General features: G+C 33.1%; 1 protein-coding gene across 1 annotated transcript in view; it reads right to left on the bottom strand.

Annotated features, from left to right (window-relative positions):
* LOC128164691 (uncharacterized) overlaps positions 1-13,697 on the bottom strand; it is a 40,895-nt gene extending 27,198 nt beyond the window's left edge. The window contains exons 1-2 of the mRNA XM_052828675.1: positions 13,566-13,697; positions 3,475-3,762 (exon numbers count right to left, since the gene is read on the bottom strand). The gene's annotated coding sequence lies outside the window, so the exon portion shown is untranslated. The remainder of the gene's footprint in view (positions 1-3,474; positions 3,763-13,565) is intronic.
* Positions 13,698-15,781: the final 2,084 nt, after the last annotated feature.

The following is a 15,781-nucleotide window of genomic DNA, read 5'->3' as shown; positions in this document are numbered from 1 at the left end:
ATATTTCTCAGTAAAAAACTATGGAAGAAAAAATTCAGAGCCCTTTTGGCCTCTAATTTTAGGGGCCAGCCCCTTTTTCTTGATGTCAAATGAAAGGTCTTTTGATATTAAACATATTTTGTTAAACCAGTGTCTAAAAAGTCGTTACTGTTCTGGAGCTATCTGGGAAAGAATAGTTTTAGGGGCCGACCCCTTATCTCCTTATTGGGGCCACAGAACGAAACTTTGATGGTTGAATATTGTTTAGAAAATCATTCTAAGCATCTTTTATTCTATATTGGTTTTCAAAATATTTGTCCTTTTTGTGATACAAGTGATCGAAATTTTGAACTTCTGGCCCCTTAAAACCCCAAAATTACGTAACGCATGAACTTTTTTATATTATGAATAGTTAAATAACTGTAAGATAAACATTTTTGCTTCTTAAACATATTACAAATTACTTCTCAGTAAAGTGCTTTGGAAAAAAGACTTCAGAGCCCTTTTGGCCCCTAATTTGAGGGGCCAGCCCCTATTTCTTGATGTCAAATGAAAGGTCTTTTGATATTAAACATATTTTGTTCAACAAGTGCCTAAAAATTCGTTACCGTTCTTGAGCTATCTCGGAAAGAATAGTTTTAGGGGCCGACCCTTTATCTCCTTATTTGGGCCACAGAACGAAATTATGATGGTTGAATATTGTTTAGAACATCATTCTAAGCATCTTTTATTCTATATTGCTTTTCAAAATATTTGTCCTTTTTGTTATACAAGTGATCGAAATTTTGAACTTCTGGCCCCTTAAAACCCCTAATTACGTAACGCATGAATTCTTTTATATTATGAAAAGTTAAATAACTGTAAGATTAACATGTTTGCTTCTTAAACATATTACAAATTACTTCTCAGTAAAGTGCTATGGAAAAAAGACTTAAGAGTCTTTTGGCCCCTAATTTGAGGGGCCAGCCCCTTTTTCTTGATGTCAAATGAAAGGTCTTTTAATATTACACATATTTTGTTCAACAAGTGTCTAGAAATTCGTTACCGTTCTTGAGCTATCTGGGAAAGAACGTTTTAGGGGCCGACCCCTTATCTCCTTATTGGGGCCACGGAACGAAATTTTAATGGTTGAATATTGTTTAGAACATCATTCTAGGCATCTTCTATTTCTATTTTGCTTTTCAAAATATTTGTCCTTTTTGTGATATAAGTGATCGAAATTTTGGACTTCTGGCCCCTGAAAACCCCTAATTACGTAACGCATGAAATTATTTTTATAATGAATAGATAAATAACTGTAAGATGAACATTTTTGCTTCTTTAACATATAACAAAATATTTTTCAGTGAAGTGCTATGGAAGAAAGACTTCAGAGCCCTTTTGGCCCCTAATTTGAGTGGGCAGCCCCTTTTTCTTGATGTCGAATGAAAGTTCTTGTAAAAATAAATTTTAATTGTTCTACATGTCTTAACAAAATATTTTCGAGATAAGAGATATTTAAAGAAAACTAAGAAAAATCACTATATTTTTTACATCTCAATTTTCGGGTGCAGGCGAGCTTCGGCGCCTTTTGCGCCAAACATAAATGGCTCACTTTAGACAAAACTACAATCATTCGTCTACAATTCCTGAAAATTTGAATTTGATATCTTTTATCGTTTAGGAGTTCGACGGACAATAAAAAATCTCACACTCGTGTGTCACACTGTCTCACACTGGACAAACGGATCTCACACAGGTGATAATGCGAGAATATACTGTATCATAATATATGTAATGGTATTGTATCGTTTAATACAATATTTAGTGGATCACATAATAAATTGTCATATTATATATGATACGATAAAGTATATGAAATTATATTGTATGATATTGTATATATAGTATGATATTGTATCATATATGATACATAATATGATTTATATCCATGATACAATATAACTTGAAACATTATTGTATTGTTTAATATGATACAATATCATGTAATATAATAATGTATTATATAATACATTATCATATTTATACACTAATGTATCAGAATATACTATACTATACACAACAAGATCATAATACAATATCATAATATACAACAAATTGATACAATATCATGTATAAATCTTGACAATATCAAATATTATATCATATTGTATCGTATAAAACAAAAGTGTATCATATCAAACAATATTATATAATAGGAGTCAATGACATGTTCTATCATTTAACAACCAACACATCTGTCAAACAAGTTTGAGTGAGATAGAAATTCTTTTAGCATCCTTGATAATGAAGATCAAGTTAGGCATATGAAGATACCTCAGTGATTTATTAATATCAAAGTTAAATCAATAATGCAAGTTTGAAACAGCACTATTATCTATTAAACATGTAAGCTGTTTCATTAAACTAAACTTCATCCAGCATCCGAAACCTTTAGCTCAGATTCAACATTCAAGCCTGTCAGGTGCATCAGTATCATATGACACACCATCCATGCAGGTTTGGTGAAGTTTAGACCAGTAATAACTAAGATATAATCATCAGAGGGCACCTGCTCTAAAAACCTTAACCTCATCAAGCATCTAAAACCTTTGGCTCAGATTCAGCATTCAATCCTGTCAGGTGCATTAGTATCATATGACGCAACATCCATGCAAGTTTGGTGAAGTTAAGACCAATAATAACTAAGATATGATGATATGATATGATGATTAGAGGGCACCTGCTCCAAAAACTTAAACCAGCTCTAAAACCTTATCCTCATCAAGCATCTAAAACCTTTGGCTCAGATTCAGCATTCAAACCTGTCAGGTGCACCAGTATCATAAGTTTAGTGAAGTTAAGACCAGTAATAACTAAGATATAATCATCAGAGGGCATCTGCTCCAAAAACTTTAACCAGCTCTAAAAACCTTAACCACATCCAGCATCTGAAACCTATGGCTCAGATTCAGCATCCAAGCCTGTCAAGTGCATCAGTATCATAAGAAGCACCATACATGCAATTTGGTGAAGATAGGGCAAGTATAAACTTAAAAATGGCTTTCAAACGGCACCTGCAACAAAAACTTTAGCCTCCTCCAAAAACCTCAACCTCCTTCAGCAACTGAAATTCATGGCCCAGATTCAGCATCCAAGTCTCTCATGTCGATAAGTAGGTCCAGGTGCATCATCCATTCAAGTTTGGTGAAGATAGAACAAGTAAAAAGTTAGAAACAGGACCTGCAACAAAAACTTTAACCTGGTCCGGACGCCGACGCCGAGGGTATAGCATAAGCTCCCCCCCGACTTCGTCTCGGTGAGCTAAAAACCTTTGTATTTGTTTCCCCACGCCTCCGGAAGAATCGTGCACTTCTTATTGAAAATGTTTTTATTTTAATTTTCTTTTTATGTGTCAAAAACATATCTTTAAAAACTTTTACATTATCAGTTGAAATAAGAACGACAACCTATTTTACTTCATTCAAAGCTACTAAAAAAGATAAAAGTGCATACTTGATATTTCTTTTATCCCGACTCCGATAAAATTTTGCACTTTTATTTGGTAGGTGTTGTTTTTCAGTTGTTCTTTTCGTCTGACAACCAACACTGAATGGGGAATGGAATTGGTTGTTCCTCTGTATTCTTCAGCATTTTCATCTAATGGTGTCAACGTTTCGTTTTGTTTGTTTGCCACCTGCCATTGGACGTTGTAAGCTGTTGGAATTGATTTTATAATGACGGGAAATATTTGGCAACCATCAGATCCCTCTTCACATTCTTCCAAAACAATCTCAGGCGCTCCTGTTAAATGTTTAAGTTCATGTTATGTGTTTTGTGTGCATTCACACCAGGGATGGGTTATGGTAATATGTAATGGTTATTGAGTGTAATTATTTACAAATTTTGATGTTATTGAAAGTAATGTGTAATTGGCCAAATTTTCAATTACATGTAATGGTAATTTAATTAATTACTTTCAAAAAAGGCATGTAATTCCAATTACTTTTCCATTACATTCAATTACACACTGATGTACATATAAATGTAAAGCTGTCCACTGCCCATTGTTCCCCACACTATCAATGGTACAAGGTCAAGATAGGAAGAGTAGCTAAAATGCATTGAACTATTGTTAAATATATCATACTAAATATTTCTCAAAATGAATTTTTTCAGTGATTCAATATTTAATAATAAGTTTCCCAAATTTAATTAAGTACATGAATTTGATGATTTGCTTGATCTCTTTTAATTTAAAAAAAAAATACTTATTACCCTTCTTATTAGAATAATTAGTGTGACAATTATCATTAAATTAGTTTAAAAAATCACTGTTTAATTTACCAACAAAATCAGTGTTACCGAAATAATATAAACTATCAAGTCATGATTGCTAATTGATAGTCTAAAATACACAGAGCTGAATGCATGGATTCAAATGGGTTTAAAGTTTTTGATGCCTAACATGTCCACAGGGTGTGTTTCCTTAATGCAAACATTTGATAATTACATGTAGGTACAGAACAACAGGTGTGAATTGTGTTTTGATAACAATTATAGTCTGTCCTCTACCCGAGATTAACCTGTATTTTGGCATTGTATTTATAACATAGTGGATAAAAATGCAAAGGTGAAAGTTTTCATATAATAGTTTTGCATGCAGAAAATACTTTAGTTACATGATAGGTGTAGGTTAGGGGATATCACTTTCAAATTTTTATTGAATATCAAGGTGGTATGGGACACCTTCATATTGTGACTATAGATTTGGTACCTGCGTTTTGAAATAAACAATAAATCAAATTTATATTTGTTCTTTCCAAAATTTGTTACTTATCAGAGTACTAGTTATAAGCAAATTCTCAAACAGTAAAAGTATTTTGATTATGACGAAATGTTATTCACATTATACACATACCTCCTTAAATGTTTATATGTTGTTGATAAATCATGGTTATAGTAAATTTTGATGAAAATGTAATTTGTAATTTAATTAATTACATCTGCAAAGTAATTGTAATTTAATTAATTACATTTGAAAACTCTTGTAATGGTAATAAATGGTTAATTGAAGAATTTAAGAAAGTAAATGTAATCTAATTAATTACTTTCCATTGTAATTGACCCCATCTCTGATTCACACAAACGTGTGTGTACGTATGTAGTAGTAGTCGTACATCAATTTAATTTAATTAATAAGCAAGATAACAGGAACTATTTTTGTTAAATTAAACATAGAAATATTAAACATTTTTTACGAAAGTAGATATTGTTGTTTACATTGGCGTTTGTTGATTTTTTTTTTAAATGTAAGAATTTAAAATGCAACTGTACACATCATTTTTAAATTGACTGGACTAAACCTTTAAATATTCTTTTGTTAACAGTGTTCAAAAAGTATCCAAGCTTAAATTTACCGTATTGCTTATAAAATTAAAAAAGGTTAATACTTTACTAATGTTATTCAGAAACAATGATGAAATTTATACCGTAAAAAATTCAGATCAAGTTTTTATCATACTTCGTAAATGAACGAACAATGAGTTGGTGATCTACATCTCTTATTATATTAGTTAGTAATGTTTAGTGGAACTTTCAGAAAGTGTTGAAACTAGTTCTGGTTTTCAGATTCCATAAATCCTTGCACTCATTAAACAGTAGGAAAGAAGATTTCTTACTCCGATTGGTTGTGTCACTGTCATTAAAACTTTGTTAAGATCAAAATTAAACCATTTATTTATATCATTAGCTGCAATAATGTAGCCATCTCCGGTTTTTGGGAGTTGATTTAAATCAACTCTCCTATGCAGTTACTCTTGCAAACCGAAAGTGAAACAGTGTTTGGACCTAAGCACAAATTATCACCGCTGACAAGACTTAGTTCTTGAAAATAATAGAAAAATTCGATGTAATGTATGACTGAAGCATTGTTTTTCAATGAAACTAATCAATAAACACTTTGAAAATAGTCAGATTTTATATAATACGAACAACTAAGATATTTTTATAGTCTCATGTATTCCTACGCCAGTGTTTAATATAGCCTCGTTCAACCAAATGCTCGGCTGTCTCCGTAAATCTCCGACAAGCAGAGAGGCTCTCTTGCTTGACGGATATTAACGGAGACCGCCGAGCGTCTGGTTGAACGAGATTAGAGTTTGATATCAATAGTGCTTGGATCCATACAATTTTTAGAATTGCTTCGATTACTTTAATATTCATAGTTTGAAATCAATCTTTAAATATTACACATTGTTATACCCCTGTAAAACAGTTACTTTATAACTCTATACGAAAAAAGTCCAGCATTTTGACCGTTGGACTGGAACTGTTAGATTAGAACTGTTAAAAAAGACTGTTAAAAAAGACTGTTGACCGGTGACGTCACATTCCGCGAAAACGTGTTATTGATTAGAAGGGGTATAACAAAACAGTTGTTGACTGTGTCTCGGGCAACAGTTGATATGTCGTACCGGCTCGCAAACTGTTGCCCGCGGCCTTCGGCCTTGGGCAACAGTTTGCGAACCGGTCCGACAGATCAGCTGTTGCCCTCGACCCCAGTCAACAACTGTATAACATGATTCATATGGGGTTTCTCGAAATTCTGGTCGAAAAAGGCTAAAATCCATATAATGAAAAAGCGCGTAATTCAAACACAGACTAGAAACTAATTGCCATGCAAGATAAGTTGATTTTAAAATAAATGATAATCGATAAAATCAACACCCGTCAGTACTTCAGTACTTTGATTTATATCTGATGTTTACTGGAGAGGGCTACATGGTGCAAAATTAATTTTTTAATGCGGCTGACTTCGGTCTGAAAAGATCGATTTTATATTTGACTTTCTTTGGATAAAATGATTTTTTAATTCAGATTGAACAAAGTAACCGTATATAAATCAAAACCAGATAAAACACATCAGCATGTTTACCAGTCGTCTTTTTCAGCAACCATGACAATTCTCGCGTGATTTTATGAGTTTACGCTTGGAGTTTTGATGGGCTTGATAACGTGAATGTCAGAGTAAATAATCGATCTTACCTCGTTCTATCACTAAACGATCATTTTAAGGTCATATGAAACGATTTTTAACACTTTGATTTTCTTTCATAAATATAAAGCTTGGTATAAACAAATGTTAAAATACGTGATGTAAGGTTTTTTTGCCTTTGCATTACTTAGAAATAACAGTGAAAACTCAGCACCTGAAAAAATTCTTTCCCGCTTATCGTTCTTGATTTTGTGGATCTATGACGTCACACAGACCCACCGATGTAAACAATGCATCAAAACTAGTGTAATTTTACAGTAGTTTATCGATTTGATTTTAGTAATTTTTGCATATATGAACGTGTCTTTCTTTTCAAATGAGATCATTTGATTTCGTAGAACAGATGACTTAGTTTTAATTGGTCGTTAATGAATAAATCTTATATCAGCTTATCACCAGAAAATCATGATGAAGATCCCGTGCTGCAGTGAAAATTCAACGAAAAAAATGCTCCAACATTAACAGCTGATTAATGAATTATCCTAATCCTTTTGAAACAGAAACATCATTTTCTTCTTCGACACGCACAATGATTATGCTACATTTAAAGGGAATTAAAGCAATTTCATTCATAATTGTCACATAAAAAAGTATAAGGCAGGCCAATGAAAATGTTTGAGGCATTGTGTACATAGTTTGTATTTAAGAGCTGCTGTAATTTTATTTTTAAATGAAGTAAATTTCTGACTTATTGATATATATATATATGTAGCAATATCTTTAGAAAATACTTTGTGTACACGTGTATTAAAGTTTTATTAAATTAGATCGCGGAAATATGGCATTTAAGGATTTAGAAATGTATCGGTAAAACTAATCGTTTGTTTGATAAAAATAGTTGTGAACGAATGTGAAGATAATCAACAGATTTTATCAAGATAATAAAAGAACGAAAGAAAAAATTGCGGAAGAAAGTGAAATAGAAGGGATCTGTGAGTAAACATCGCACATACATTGTACACGTTGTAAAATCAAAACACCGCACATACAAGTACACGTTTCAAAATCAAAACATTTGAAGTTTCTCTTAGACTAAAAATAACTAAATGGCAACATATTTGTGAATTTGAAAGCGAAACAAACAATATAACCGTGAAGTCTTCTAACTGAATATGTACACGCTATCAAATATAAACTCACACGATTTCATTTCTTGAGAGAAAAAATACTGCCGTAGTTGATTATTGTTTAATTATACAAGTTTTTATATTAAATAGTATTTTTTTCTTTTAAAATGATGCAAAATTACATGGATATTTGTATTCACAACATAACTTTATAAGGCCATTGGGTCTTACTGACGTCGTAAGCAAGGGAGGTAGGCCGCGTAAGTCTATGTTCCTTTTCCCGATTAAGTGATTTTGATCGACTGTGGCGGTCACATTTTGCATAAAATATTCAAAAAACAATGTCAATCTTATTAAATAGGCACTTATGAACTCATCCCCGTATATAACTCAATATGGTCAGGATATCGTTTCATATGACCTTTAAGGAAATAGTATATAATGGAAAATTCATATTTACCGCGTTATTTGTGTTTAAAATAGGGGAATACCTACATTCAGTTCAATATCCGCTCCTAAATTCTCATTGGCTGTCCCAAAATAAAACCGGTCAAGGTCAGTAAACATGGCGGACAAATTCAACTGTCGTTGTTGACTTACACGAAAATAACCGATATATGGACTATATCTGATATTTTTTGATTAATTTATGCCACAGACATCTACAATGTGTGGGTTCAGGTAAGAAATGCAGATGTTATTGTCATTTATATACGATTTGAAACTAAATCGTTGCGGGAGTGAATCACTCCCGCACTTGCACCATTACGGAGATCCTATGGAGTTGTAGCCCCTCCCAAAAAAAAAATCGGGAGAGGGCTACATTATTGCAGCTATTATATCCTTTATCCAAACAAGAGGCCGACAGGCCACATCGCTCACCTTAGAAACAATGGGCATGATTAAATCAGCTTCAAGGAGTTATAACACAAAATATCTGGACAATGTGGTATAATACATGTAGATCCTATTAGTATAAAAAAACATGTTTCCCCCTGGATATTCTTATGTTATTATCAAGTCCCTTTTCTAACAGCTATGTTTATAATTATGATTATGATTATGTGGTCATATCATATTCAGCATTGCAGTTCTCAAAAAGACCCTAAACAATTGTTTATATACAGGATATAAACCTACATCAAACTCTGAACCCCTTGTGAGACCCAATAATTGTCCAGGGGCCAAGGTTAAGCAATTTTAAAGAATCAGCAATGCATAAAAATGCTTTCTATAAAAAAAGCATATATATATATATATATATATATATATATATATATATATATATATATATATATATATATATATATATATATATATAATAAAATTTCAGTTTTTGGTGAATAATTAAAATGTTTTCCTTTGTACAACTGAATCCCCAATGTGCCCCACACTACTTAAGATTGTAATTTGAACAAATTTGAATCTACACTATCTGAAGTTACTTTCACTAAAGTTACAGTTTTTCTAGGCAAATGTTTTTTTTTAGAAAAAGATTCAAAGATATTTTTCTATATATTCCTATGTAAAAATTTGACCCCCCCCCCTCTTGTGGTCCCATCCTACCCCCGGGAATCATAATATGATTAAACTTGAAATCTCCTTACCTGACAATGCTTCCAAACCAGTTTCAGCTTTCCTGCCCAAATGGTTCTTGAGAAGAAGATTTTTAAAGATTTACTCTATATATTCCTATCTAAAAAGTCGACCCCCCCCCATTGTGGCCCCACCAAACCCCCCAAGGGTCATAATTTTTCCCTACCTGGGGATGCTTCCATATAAGTTTCAGCTTTCCTGGAATAATAATTTCTGAGAAGAAGATTTTCAAGATTTACTTTATATATTCCTATGTAAAAATTCGTCACCCCCTTTAAGGCCCCACCCTACCTCCAACGGTCATGATTTTCACAACTTTGAATCTACATTACCTGAGAATGCTTCTACACTAGTTTCAGCTTTCCTGGCCTAATGATTTGAGAGGAAGATTTTTAAAGATATACTCTACATATTCATAAGTAAAAAGTCGACCCCCAAAGTGCCCCACCCTACCCCCCAATATCACGATTTTCACAACTTTGATTCTATACTACATGAGGATGCTTCCATAAAAGTTTCAGCTTTTCCTGGCCAAATTATTTTTGAGAAAAAGATTTTTAAAGATTTACTCCTATATTCCTATCTAAAAAGTCGAACCCCCCCCCCATTGTGGCCCCACCAAACCCCCAAAGGGTCATGATTTTTCCCTACCTGGGGATGCTTCCATACAAGTTTCAGCTTTCCTGGCAAAATGGTTCCTGAGAAGAAGATTTTTAAAGATTTTTTCTGTATATTCCTTGGTAAAGGTCGACCCCCCCCCCCCATTAAGGCCCCACCCTATCGCCGAGGGTCACGATTTTCACAACCTTGAATTTACGCCAGCTAAGGATGCCTCCACATAGGTTTTAACTTTTCTGGCCCCAATGGTTTTGAGAGGAAGATTTTTAAAGATTTACTCTATATATTTATAAATAAAAAGTCGACCCCCAACAGGGTTTTTTTCAGGTCCCAAAAACAAGGGCCTGGGCCTTTCCATTTGGGAAAAATAGCGACATTTGGATGAAATTGGGGAAAATGTCATACCTTACATTTCTCTAAACAATTTCAAATAAGACATAACTTTTTTGTTAGAAAAGTATGTGTAATTAGGTTTAACCAGTTTTGCATCATCCAGTTTAATATTTTTCTGTAATACTTTGATTTGTGCGATATTGTTGACAGTCACAGGCACTTATTTTGAGCATGCGGTTTAGATTTTTAAAACACCAATCCAGATTTACTTTTTACAAACTTCGGGTCACGTTTTTTTTTTCTTAAACGATATTTGTTTTTAACTTTTGGGAATTTTCTGTGATGAAATTGGGAAAAACATGTACTTTTTACCGTTAGGAATGGGGCAGAATACAGGCCCCTACGACCCCTAAAAAAACCCTGCCCAATTACCCCACCCTACACCCAAGGGTCATGATTTTCACAAATTTGAATCTACACTACCTGAGGATGCTTCCACATAAGTTTCAACTTTCCTTGCCAAATGGTTCTTGCGAGTAATATTTTTAAAGATTTACTATTTATATTCATATGTAAAAATAAATCGACCCCCAATTTTGGCCCCATCCTACCCCCGAGGATCATGATTTTCACAACTTTGAATTTACACTATCTGAGAATGCTCCACACAAGTTTCAGCTTTCCTGGCTGAATACTTTCTGAGAGAGGATTTTTAAAGATTTACTCTATATATTCCTTGGATAAAAGGCGACCCCCCAATGTGGCCCCACCTTACTCCTGAGGGTCATGATTTTCACAACTTTGAATCTACACTACCTAAGGATGCTTCCACAAAAGTTTTAGTTTTCCTGGCCTAACGGTTCGTGAGAATAAGATTTTTGAAATTTATGAACATTTTCAATAATTCCTCCCTTTGCAAAAAGGCATGGTCCGTATTTTCAAAAATTTGAATTCCCTTAGCCTAAGGATGCTTTTTGTCAAATTTGTTTGGAATTGGCCAAGTGGTTCTTGAGAAGAAGTGAAAATGTGATAAGTTTACAGACAGACGGACAAGCGGACAGACAGGGGAACGACAGACACAATTTGATCAGAATAGCTCACTTGAACTTTAGCTAATAAAACTAGCTGTTGGAGTCTTTTACATATACCAAATATCAGGAAGATGTAGTAGAATAGATGCTGTAGGGAAAGATTTCCATATTTTTCTCCAGATATTATGTTAAACACTGAACCCTTTTTGTAACAGGATGATTTTATAGTCACATATATATTATTTTAAGCATTGCAGTTCTCAAGAAGATCTTAAACAATTGTTTATATTCATATACATGTATATCCACTAGCATTTGACCCGTGCGTGCACGGGTTGACATTGCATACATTGCATTGCAATTCATATGAATGAAGATTTCAACACTTTTTCACCAACGATTTTTACTCGCTTTAAATTTACACATCATGTTGACATTCGGACCTCTCGGGCTTTTTTCATATTAAATGCACTGAGTTAGAGTTATCTCCCGTATCTTCATGAACAGTAGATGAAAAATTTTCAATGAAAATTTACACGTTCATGGATTTGTAATATCGTTTCAGAGTTTATCTATGCAAATGTGTTATTGTGGAAACATAAACTAAATAGCATCCCGTTATTTAGGGTGAATGTAATGCGCACGCGGAAGATTGTAAAATCAAAAAAATCCAGATGATTTCCGGATTTTTTGAAGAAATGTTCGTTGATTTTTAATTAGCGAAGCTTAATTGAGATAACATTAAAACAAATTGGTAATCTTCAAGTACCAATAATGTTAAAATATATAAAAACAAAGACAGTACTCTTCTGATTTCTCGGTATTAAAGTCCAAAAAATCGAGTCTATTATTTTAATATAATAGTATAGATATCGACCTTTGAACATCTTGTGAGGCCTTAGAATTGTCCAGGGGCCCCGGTGAAACAATTAGGTATTAACAATATATGTATATTAATACTTGCATATAAGTACATGTAATACCATACATTATAACATTGGAATTTTTTAGAATATTTTATTTTTTATATAGGTCAAATTCGTATCCCAATTGTAGCCCATCTAAAACCAAGGGACCATGATTTGAATAAAGTTGAATCTACCCTGCATGAAGATACGTTTTAGCTGTTCTAGCTAATGAGTTCCCCGAGGAAAATATTTTTAAAGATTCTTTTCTTCAAGGATTCCTATGTAAAGTTAAAATGTAAAAGAATTGTTTATTGAAATAACTTCTGTCAAAAGACTTGCTGATCCATATGTATTATTTGATTTTGAAACCTCCTGGCCCTCTTAAAGCCCAAAGGGCCAAAAGGCCAGAAGAACACGTGTCAAACCCGTTTTTATACCCCGGTTTACATTCAAAAATGATGCTTCGTTTTTTAAATATCCTGATGAAAATGAAAAAAAATGTCTAATATTTATCAGATAAAACAGACACTTAAGAGTAACATATTTTAATAGAAAATTATGCTACTACCCAAACCATTTTTTATCTTAAATATTACCACTAACGTTAAAGCCTTTCTATTGTAAGTCGTTTTAATTCCACGGTGTTATTTCACAATTTCTCATAAAGTACCAATCGCGATGGTTTTAATTTCACGCTCCAAGAAAACCAGTTGATCAAAGTATAAGCATTAACATGTTTTAAATATTTATGTTATTATATACGATGGGTTTAATTTTGCGGAAAAACGATAAATCGCGAACATAGTGAAATTAAAACCATCGTGATTATTTGCCATTAAAACCATCGTGATTATTTGCCAATCTACAATATACATGTACATTGTACTTATGTGTTAGTAGAGTATACATGTGTATGTAATTTAAAATGACTTGATTTATTAATGTAAATCAATAATGGTTTGTATAAATTATTTATATTGTTTCAAAAAAACCATACCGAGAACAATGGCGTCACTAACAGTTGTGCCAGCTGCATTGGTTGCAGTGAGTGTGTAGTGTCCAGCATCATATTGGTTGACGTTGTAAATGGTCAGTGATGGAACATCAACGCTGACCTTTGAATATTTCCCTTCATATACTTGGGTGTCTATTTTATTTCCATTTTTTGTTTAAAAAAAGGAATATTAATCTTAATTATTCGTTTTAACACAATCATACCACCAACAACACGCAGAAAAATAACGTTGCTTTTTATGGTTGTTCCTATTCTATCCTCTTCAAATGAGAGAACTGCCTGATATTCCCCTTCATCTTCTTTGCACACAGATTCTATGAAGAGCTCCTTGTTGGTTTTACTCCAGAACTTCTTGTTACTTGTGTCAATTGGTGTGCTTTCATTTTTTATTAATTTTTTCCAATTGACTGACAAAAATGATACTGTTCTTTCCTTAAAATTTGCTTGAAAATGTGCTGCCACAGACAGCTTCCTCAGTACCTTCGATCCGAATATCCGGCCCGTCTGTAAATCGATAAAGAAATTAAAAAGCCAACATGTAAAGGCATGATAAAATGAACCAAATGAAAAGTTATAATAAAAATGTACTACAAACGTCAAAGGAGCAAACAAACTGATATATTTACCCTTATCTTCTCTTTGTTTAGATGCGTGTATTGTGGCTTCCAAAAGCAGCTTGTACTTTTCCAGATCGTCCCAATGTAGTAGGCGCTTCTCTATACTCTTAAAGGTTTGTAGATAGTCAGTTTTACAGCCTGCTTTTTTATTATTCTGAATTCTGTTTATAACAGTTTGTAGATCCTTCCAAAGGTTGTTAAATTCGCCGTCAGATATTTCTGCAGAGTTAGCATGGGCAAATTGTTCATTTCTGAACAGTCTAAGGCGTTCAATGTCATCACCAAGTTGTGTATGCGAGGCAGCTGGCTCCTCTCCCCACCTACCTGATGGTTTCAATGAAGGACACAAATTTCGTAAAAGTGTGTACAGCAAAGTCACATCAAACTTGCTATAATCAGGAACACCAGGAGGTGTAATATAACATAGTTTCTTTTGATCTGGTCGAAGTTTATTCGCAGAGATTAATGTAGAAGAATTTATTTCGTAGTAAAGGTCCGGCGGCTTAATATGATTTTCCAATATGTCCATAAGAGGCAATTTTATATGATCCACACAAACAATTGCCAAACATGTAAAGTTTTCTTGCAATTTCGATAGATTTGTCTTTGCCATTTTCAGTCGGTAGGATCATCCGCAAATCAAATATAATGTCCTGTTAATGTTGTCCATCAACTACGTAAAATTTAGCTTTTCTAGTTCTACTTTGTGTTTTATGATGATTATGTTGGTACTGATCCAATTTTCATAAGTCTTGATATGTCTGTGCAGACATTCTATGTGGTTTTCTGTAAAAAAAAATGATTGGATAGGAAAAAGTTAAATGTGCGGATATAAAATTCCAAAGAAATTCACAAGAACGAGTTACATTAGATACATTTCTAGATTTGTGGTAACGCGATTTTGAAAAAAAAACCGTGACAACCTCTCCACTAGTATGGAATATTCAGTAAACGATTAAAATCCACACACAATTTTAAAATTATCTTTGATCATTGCAAAACATTTTCCTGACAGGTAAATGATCGCAAGGACTTCACAAAATAAAGGTTTATTTCTAGAAACTGATAAACAATAAGTTGTTACTGTCTTTGATAATTCATTGCTGATGTAGTGCCGGGGCCTACAGTAAACATATAGCATTATGCACTTTGTATGAACGATACATGTTTTCAAGAGGCATGCAAAGTAAGGTAACTCTATATCTGTGCAAGATAGATCTGGTACGTTGCGATTATACATGTATAATGTATATTTAATTAAAATCCTCCTTGTATTCGTATTATGTGTAATTAATTTTATTTCATTTTTTAAGATATATTACTACAAAGTATAGTTTATCTATTTAAAAATCTTTCTAATCCACCTACAGATTAACAAATTATATTATCCTTCACTCCGAATATAAAAAAGTTATACTTTATTATAGTATGAATATGCTGAACCAATTGAAAAATAAACTCAAAAATATGGATTGTTTCCAACGGACGACCTTATTGTTATTGTGATCAGCTTCGGCCAATCACTGTTGTGTCCATATGAGGCATCCGGCAACTGCTTCCACGTGCGCACACATTCCGCTT

Source organism: Crassostrea angulata, chromosome 10 (assembly GCF_025612915.1).
Source record: "Crassostrea angulata isolate pt1a10 chromosome 10, ASM2561291v2, whole genome shotgun sequence".
Classification (NCBI taxonomy): Eukaryota; Metazoa; Mollusca; class Bivalvia; order Ostreida; family Ostreidae; genus Magallana; species Magallana angulata.
This window is presented reverse-complemented; position numbering and strand designations above follow the sequence as displayed.